Source organism: Neolamprologus multifasciatus, chromosome 10 (genome assembly GCF_963576455.1).
Source record: "Neolamprologus multifasciatus chromosome 10, fNeoMul1.2, whole genome shotgun sequence".
Lineage (NCBI taxonomy): Eukaryota > Metazoa > Chordata > Actinopteri > Cichliformes > Cichlidae > Neolamprologus > Neolamprologus multifasciatus.
This window is the reverse complement of record NC_140448.1, coordinates 28,098,828-28,108,236: the sequence shown is the minus strand read 5'-3', so window position 1 is coordinate 28,108,236 and position 9,409 is coordinate 28,098,828. Positions and strand designations below refer to the sequence as shown.

At 41.5% G+C, this 9,409-nt stretch overlaps 1 protein-coding gene across 2 annotated transcripts in view; it reads left to right on the top strand.

Moving 5' to 3' along the window:
- tmem132e (transmembrane protein 132E) overlaps positions 1–9,409 on the top strand; it is a 483,984-nt gene that overhangs the window by 238,584 nt on the left and 235,991 nt on the right. The window lies entirely within an intron of this gene.

Here is a 9,409-nt window from a genome sequence, read left to right as displayed (position 1 = left end):
TGTTTCTCACCTCATCATCTTCTAGAGGTGAGATCCTTTGGATATACGAAGCCCAGAAGATGATGTACTGTGTTTCTTGTAGTATTCTTGCTTAACTCGCTCACATAAAACGGCGAGAAATTACCTTTTCGTGTGTCATTGTAGAGAAACATTTTACACCGAGGCACTTACCTATCATAGAGCGTTTGCTTGCCAGCTAATTGGTAACATGTAGGTGACAGTAACATAAAATCTCAACCTCAACGTGCCACATTACTGGAACCTTGTAAATTCTCAGCATTTAGTGACTTTTGTGACTTTGTGAGGGAGTTTAGTATTGAGGAATGGATGAGGGTTGAGAATTTAAAAACACCATGTGGGCGGACACGTAAATACTCATTAAAGTCAGCACAGTAGTACTGAAGGCACTTTGTAACAAAGTTCTGCTTTGCCCCCTTCTGATTTTCTAACTTTAAGGTTAACTTTAGACTGCTCAAACTGCTGGGGAAAAAAACAACCCACAGTTGACACGGGGTTAGAGCTGGCACAGCGTGGTGAGCGATTCAAACTCACAGGATATTAGTTACACCGAGCGCAGACAGACCAGGCTTTTTGAACTAAGATGAATCAATAACTTTCACTTTGAGTTATTCATTGATTAAGAAGTTGAATGAGTCTGTGCATTAATTAAGCTACAGAAAGAACCCGGAGTTCTATAGCGAAGCTGCACTGAAAACAAATAAAGAGCAGAAAAGCTGCAAGGCTTTTAATGGTTGTCTAACTCTGCCATATAGTAAATTGGCTGGTGGTCGGTGACTTTCATTTCCTTTGCTCCGAGTTACCTCTGATGCCGTCTGGTACCTTTAAAAGCAACGCCATAGCCTGCGAGCTTTGCAGCACAACTAAGGCTCCTGTAATTTAGTGGCATCTTCTTTTGAAGATGTATTCGGCTGGGGTTACAACTCGCAAATTATATCGATTGCTTATGTTTCTCCTCGTTTCTGTTTTCGATGAAAAATGTCCACATTGAACAGAAGTCATTTGTCTCTGCAAGATTTCTGTCCATCTTGACAGACTGGAATGTTTACAGAAGCAGAACTGTTACAAGCGCGACAGATATGATTCAGAGCTGTCATCATCCACTCACAATCGAAACCAGCACTGTGATCAAATTCTCTTTTATTGCCATCCCTGGGGGTGCTTTAAGAAAGGGCTACGCATGAGTTTGTGCCCATTCAACGTGGAGACTTGGTACCCATGCAGTCCTTTTCTAATCCACTCTTCGTTCTCTTTTGTGTGTATTATCAGTGCTTGCTTCAGTTTGTGCTGTACTCATGCAATAGTCTAAGGAGCTTGGAAAGAAAAGCGTCGGGACTTCTTTAAGTTGTTTGAGGATGTTTCACCTCTCATCTGAGAAGCTTCTTCAGTTCTAGGGTCAAATGGTGGAGAGTCCCAGATTTGAACCCTGTGGGAGGGAAATAGACCCCCTATTGATCCTCTACCTAATCACACGAGCCAAGGTGTGAAAACGGGTGTAGGTCACAATCAGCCAGGGTTTCAGGTGAGCTCATTGTGAAACCCAGTCCCACCCTATCATGTGATTTCCTGAGTTCAGAAGGCTGAGTCTTGTCCGAGAGTCTTGTCCCGTGGAGGTGGCTCTTCTATGTTGTGCCATGTGCTTATGAAGTGGCTGTTTGGTCTCTCCAATGTAGAGGTCAGAGCATTCTTCGCTACGCTGTACAGCATACACTACGTTGTTAAGTTTGTGTCATGGTTGGCTGTGTGGCAGGCAGGCAGGAGTGGTGGACCCAAAATGCAGGACTCTTAAGAAACGAGGTTTCAACTGAAAATGCAGCTTTATTGCTGGAACAAAACTTCAACATAAAATAAAACTCACAAAAGCAAACAAAACTCTAAACTGAGGTGCAGGACTGGAAATCATGAACACACAGCAAGTTGAGGGTACGACGCGACACTGACACAGAGAAACACAGGGCTTAAATACACAGACGGCAGTAATCAAGGGATGAGAGACAGGAGGGGAACACACCTGGGAGAAATCACAGCTGACGAGACAGGGGAAATGTAAACTGAGCACACTCACATAAGACACAGACCTTCACAATAAAACAGGAAACTCAGACACAGGGAACCAGACAAGACGCTGAACTGAACAGACAGATTCACAAACAGACGGGGTGACACCATAGACAGACAGAGATACAGACGCAGACTCAGAGGCAGACCGAAGAGAACTCAAACAATAATAATCATCATAATAATAAACTAGAAAATGATAATAATAAACATAAAGCGCTGGGTCACCGACCCAGGACCATGACAGTTTGTGTTTAGGAGTTCTGTCTTTGAGATAAACCTGTTTTTGTTGCTTACCCTACAGACACCAGCGGTCCCCGACCTTTTTTGCGCCACGGACCGGTCTATGCCCGACAGTATTTTCACGGACCGGCCTTTAAGGTGTCGCGGATAAATACAACAAAATAAAACTAGTACCGGTACCGAAAAAAAGAAGATTTATTCATAACACACGTGAAAAGACCCAGGAAAACCGAGTAAACGATAAAAACGATAACAAAATAACGCTGAAAACCGATAAAAACCCTGAAAACTATACATTTCACACCTGAGCCTCAACTCTCGCGGCCCGGTACCAAACGACTCACGGACTGGTACTGGTCCGAGGCCCAGGGGTTGGGGACCGCTGACCTAGACTATGATGACCTGGATGATTGAGAACCTTCAGACACATACTCATGCAATAGTTCAAACATTGAGACTGACTGACTCGCACGCTCACATATTCTGTGAGTTAACTGCAGTGGATAGATTGATGAATAGCATGAGACCACTAAGACTCCTGCAGATACTGCATAGAATAGCATCCAGGATCACAGTTTGTTTTTGTGCCTACCCTACAGACACATTTTTCTTCCTGTGCATAAGATCATAGTTGCAAAGACAATAACAATAATTTGGACTTATTTTCAGCAGTTCAAGTCTTACATGCAGATAAGTTCACCTGGCCACACTGAGTCTGTTTGGTTGGACCACCCAAGATATTCTCAGCTTACCAAAATTAATGCGATGTCTTCCTGTAATTACTCCCACACGCAGAGTGCCAAGCCTCATTAACCTTTTGGCGCGGAACACCTGTGGACCACTTTTAAGTCTCTTTCTTCTTTTTCCTGCAAAATAGAAATAATGATGCTGGTAACTATCTCAAATGCATGTATTCCAATTGTACCTTTCGCTGTGTGATAATGGATGGTTTGTGGTTCTTTTTTAACCCTAATTTCAAGTGTGCTCTTCAGCTCAATTGAACAAAGTGAGACCCAAGAAGACAGACTGAAATATGATTATGTACAAACACTGTTTTCTCCATATTATTGTTGGGTCTTTACCCGACGATATGAAATGCCTCGAGGCGATGTTTGACTAAATTGAATTGAAATTAATCATATTGCCTTTATTAGGATCTGTTTACATCCATGTCAGCAAAAAGGAAAAAAACAGCCTGGAAAAGCCAGGCAACGTGCAAATGCAAAGGGACAGTCATTTATTTGTACAGACACCTGCTAGAGTTGCTTCAAGCTTGTTAATTATTAGTGAGCATGTTTTATTATACTTGTGAAATGGAATAATTGATGAAATGTAGCTATTGACAGCAGAGCAATAATGAATACCTACATAAGTAGAAGGCACTTCCAGAAAAAGAAAATGTGTGAAAAATAAGAACAAAGCTATATGAAAGAACATGAGGGGAATGGATTTTCTCAAAACTAATTATTGGGCGGTATGTAGAGACTTTGATAAAACATCCCTCAGCCTTGAAGAGTAACTGAGATTTTCTTATGTTCAATAGCAGCAAGGATGAGCCATTATTCTTCTGAAGGCCGCTTGCCAATCTGATCAGTAGCATATTATTGTTGGACTTGTAAAACTCATCTGAAACACGATGCTGTTTTCTTCTTATGCTCCTTTGTCCCACCACCCAGGTTCTTTTTCCTATGAAAGGAAATTTTCTCTTTTTCCCCCCAAACCATATCAAGTTTTTCTCTGTTGGTTGTTTCTGTCATCAACACTATGAGTTAGGACTCGGCGTAACAAAATAACAGGTTGTGATCATATTTGAAAGAAAAAAGACGGGGACAGTAAGGGTGTTTGCCAGAAAAGTTGTTAGATCCAGCAAAGCTGTGTGGGCGCAGCTCTGACGGGGAGAAAGAGAGACACCAGGGAGTTTATTTTCCACTTCCAGTATGAAACGAGAGAGAGCAGCAGATCAAGGTTAACCTTGTTCCCAGATACACCTGTTTATCTACTCGTTAACACAAATATCTAATCAGCCAGTCGCTTGGCAGAAACACTCCACATTTAAGCATGTAGGCACGGTCAAGGCTGCTTGCTGAAATCCAAATATCTATCAGAACGGGGAGGTTGTCTGAGTATTTCAGAAATTGTTGATTTGCTGGGATTTTCTCATATAACCCTGTCTAGGTCTGAAAAAATGATATTTGCCTCATTGATGCCAGAGGAAGAGAATACCAGTCTGCTCCGAGCTGATAGGAAGTCAACAGTTACTGGAATAGCGTCTCGTTAAAACCAGTCAACAAAACATGTTGAACATTAGGGAAGATGGGCCACCAAAGCTGAACAATAGAAGTTTGGGAAAAACTCAATTTCTACTGCGACCTTCAGAGGGTAGGGTCACAATTTGACAATAGCAACATAAAAGAATGGACTCATCCTGCCTTGCAATAACAGCGGTTTATTTACACGTGTTTTAGGCCCTTAGTATCAGTTGAGCATCATTTAAATGCTACAGCTTACCTGAATATTGATACAATACTGACACAAAATGACATGTCACAAAGCTCAAATCATCTCAAACTGGTTTCTTGGACATGTCAATAAGTTCAGTATACTTAAATGGTCGCTACAATTACTAGATCTCAATCCCAGAGAGCATCTTTGGCATGTGGTGGATTGAGGGAGTCACAGTTGACAGATTTGCAATAACTGTGAGGCTATCATGTCGATATGGATGTTTCCAGCACTTTGTTGAATCTAAGTAACAAAGAATTAAAGCAGCTTTGAAAACAAAAGTGGTCCAACCCGGTTCCAGCAAGGTATACTTAATAAAGTGAGTGAATAATTTTGCCTGCTATAATTAATAAGGTGAAGTTATAAAAGCTTTTTTAGGCTTTTCTGTTGGTGTTTTTAAATGTGGCCCGGTCCAGCTGGCCAAAGGATCCAATTCTGCCTCCTGGATGGTTTTGTAAAGTGTTAGAAAGAGAAGCGACTGAAGAAAAGTCATTAAAATTCCAGTTTTTCTAAAAACAAAGACCCATTGCTATTCCCATTATGATGATGTCAGCATTGTTATACAGCAGCGGGAATAAAAGGAAAGTTAAAAGTATTTATAGTTCTCAACCTTAAAGCTGTTCAAGTCTTGAGGATGTTAAGATTTTTGTTCGGTTCCAGAAGAATCTAAATGTGAACGATTTGTGTTTCTGTAGATCCACACCGACCTTTAAAGGTAACACACACCACTATAAGCACCCAGGAAGGCTGGAAAAGCGCTATATGAATGCCAGTCCATTTCCATTTCCCCCATATAATGGGACTTATAAAATATGTATATACATATGAATACAAGTCATCATCCAGTGGCTTTCTTGAGCCCACTTGAGATGAAATTGGTCTGCATGTGGCGCATGAACTAAAATGAATTTGACACCCCTGATTTATAATGATATAAAAACAGAATAGGAAAATTCTACGTATATTAAAGGCTGCCCCTTCAATAACCCCATTTGTATTAGACCAACATTTCTGCTTATCAGCAATAACAACAACTCATTACTGTAATCATCAGGGAGTGTGGCCCATCTCATTAGTTACGGTAACCCTCGGCAGAGTCGTGACACACGTGTCAGGATTCATTGTACCTCATAGTGTCAGCGTGACGAGGCAGATTTCATTTATTATTTATTGCTTCTTGCAATTTGTAAGCAGAAGCGGTTATTCCCATGTGATTATTGAAGCTATTAAAAAGTTTATAGTGTTAATTACAACATAATACACCATACACTGCATTTTCCAGAATGTGAGTAATATTGACCTAGGCTGAAACAAAACGGGGAACTTAAAATTAAAATCTTTGCCGAAGTACAGAGCAAACACAAAAGTCAAACTATTCACTCTAACTGCTGCGAGGAGCAGCTGATAATTAAAACTGAAAATATCTTCGGTAACAAATGGACGGTTGGGGAGAGATGCCTATGCTGAGTGGGCTCGTATAGAGGGGGAGAGTTGAGAGGTTTGTTTCCAGTGAGTCATTGAGTGCCTCCAGGAGTAGATGATGGAGGCGGCGAGCGCGATCATTGCCACTCTCAAGATGACAGTGCTCCTTAGCAGTGTTAATCTGTCCTCTCTGTGTGAGAATGAACTGTGTTCTCTTTCCCCCTACTATAATTAACTGTTTTTTCTCTTCTCCTTCTCTTTTATATTTCCTGTTGACCCGCTGTAACTGATGGCGCCCTCGTCATATAGGTAAGTCATAGACATGCAATCATTTTTGAGCCCATACGTCTTCGTGAGGAGATCCGTAATTAATTGGATGACCTCTGCAGCGAGGCCGTCGAGTGTATATGTACTCAAACAACACGCACATTCCAGTTAGAGCTCGGTAGAAAATAATCCGAGGTGCATTGGACGTAGAAAAGCTGAATTAGACAATCAGTGAAGGTTCGCTTTACCGGAGCATGTTTAATAAGTCGCCGCGTATGTGATGGTGGAGGCCGTGACTAAGAAAAGCTCCGAGATACGCGGGGTCGGCCCTTTTTTGCCCCACGAGTCACATTTCGTATTCATCCTCACTCTGGAGACGGACGTAATTCTCCACAGTCGACTCTGTGCGGGAACGATGCGAGCTGAGTGTGTCGCGTTCCCCTCTGCGAGCATCAGCTCAACAATAACTCGGTTTGTATTGTGCAATTAGGCTTCGTAATCCGCTAAATTTGGGGACATATCAGGAAAACCGTGGACGGGTTAATTTGTCATATCATAGAAACTAGAAATGAATCAAGGATGTAAAGATAAAATGTGACAGACTTTAAAAATACTTAGCACTTCTTGGGTTAATGAAGGCTGAATATGATGGGCAGTGAACTTCTTGCTCAATAAAAATCCTTCAACGTTGAAAGGTGGTCCGAAGCTTGCCCTCGCTCGCGTTCGCTGTGTTGCGCAGGTCACTCCAGCTGAGGTTCATCATATTTATTGGATTGTTAGGTCCCCCAAAAGAAAAGGCACTCTGTGTTTGACAAGAGGAGCCGGTACTCAAATTTTAATGAGCCTCCGGAGGAGATGAGGAGGCGGCCTTGTTTACCGACAGGCGCTGCGCTTTGTGCAGGTACAAAATATTGATGTGTCTTGTGTGGGTGTGGGCAGTGTGGGCAGTGCGTCTGTGCCTTCTTCATCTCCTCTGTCAATGCCAGTCAATGAATACCTTTTTTTTTTTAGCTGTATTCGCACATCTAAAAGAATGAGAGAGATTCTGCTGTTCAACCTCTTATCACACTGAAGCAAAGATGTAATATGATGCTTTTCCCCAGCTAGTAGTTGGAAGCCTGTGTTTTAAATGGAATTCAAAGCCCACTGACCTTTAGTGTTGTCATTATTTTTGTTTCACCCTCGCCGAGTAGAGAGGAAGATAAAGAGTATAGGAGACACACGCAGAGGAGATTGTGTGTTTCTAGGTTTAAAGGTAAGTGCTGGTCTTCAAAGTGCTCTTCTTTTCTCTGCACTGTTGTTTGGGCGCTGTGAATCGCTGTGTCGCGGACCGTTTTCTAAACGTTTCGTGGACACACTGAAAGTTGGTGGAAAAAAAAGATTCAATTCCCTCTTAAATGCTAAATGGTAGCAATCATTAGCGCTATCACTTTGGCAGCTGCTTTGAGAGGCTGGATCTCTGTTTGCAACTTCTCTTTGCAACTTTGAAGTCAGCATTAACACCAGGAATAGAAAATGCTTGGATTAGATGATTGCTCTAAAATAAAAGTTTTGTTTGATATCTAAATTCGTTTGGTAAGTATCTTGCTTGACTACTACCTTACAGCAAAGCTATCAGCTCTGTAGTACAGGCTGTCATTCATTCTTTACTCCCCAGGAATACAAGACTTAGGTGTTGTCGTCACCCCACCAGGTGTGTGGGCTGGTGGGTGCTGTGGACACAATAACGATAACGTAGGATTTTCAATTTTATACTATAAATGCATCTGCTAAAAATCTCAGCCGAGTTTGACCTCAGAGGTCAAGTTCTCTAAAAATCTTCAACACAATAACTCAAGAAAGATGTGCCTTAGGATTTTCTGCATCTATTAGGAGATTGAGGGATAGCATTGGCGGTCACTGGTGTTTTTGTTGATGTTAATTCAACTGTGCAGTCCTCTTTGTGGTGTTTTGCGGTTACATATTAGTCTATAAACAAGGTGCGTATCCACATAGATACTCTGTGATGCTGAAACATAAAAAAATGTGTAATTTTTAGGAAGCTCAGTGATAATAAGCCTTCAGCTCTGCAGTAAAAGTATAGAAACAGTGACTATATTCTATAGGCTCCCACTAAAATCCATAATTCAATTTAACCACATTTCTTCTTCACATAGAAATTGCCCAATAATTGTGTGTCATCTCACCTTAAACACCTTGTAGTGCCATATCCCAATAGAGCTCTTTTACAGTATCTGCAGCCTCGTTCGTTAATAACTTTTCAAAGATACACAGAGAGGCAGAGCCTTCGGTCATCGTGCTTCCTTCTTGTGGAACGAGCTCCCAGTTTGGGTTGAGGATACAGACACGCTCTCTGCTTTTTAGATTATGCTTAAAACTTCCCTTTTTGGTAGAGCTTATAGTAAGGGTTGGATCAAGTGACCCAGAACCATCCCTTAGTTATGCTGCATTAGGCCAAGGCTGCTGGGGGAAGCCCCCGTCTTCCACTGAGCATTTCTGCTTCCCTTCTCACTTTGCACTCTGCATGTCATTAACTTGGTGTCCTCTCTCTTCCATATTTTATCTTTTTTTTCCTATTTGTTTGTTTTCTTGCCAAACTTCCTTTCAGCAGGAAGAAACAGGGGAGAAAAAATGAGTTTTCTAGCCACTGTTGCTGACTTACGGGTAACTGTAGGATTGTGGGGTTACGGTTTATAAAATCTATATTGATACATGTATCTATAATTGTAACTAAGTAACCTAGAATGACCAAAGTTGTGATTTGGCTTTATATAAATAACATCAAATTGAACCGATGCACTTTGCAGGCTCGTGTAACACTTCTGCGAGACATTGTTTCAGTCTGAGGCGCCAAAAGTAATAAGGAAGGTTTTTTTGGACAATAAAGGAATTAACTTGG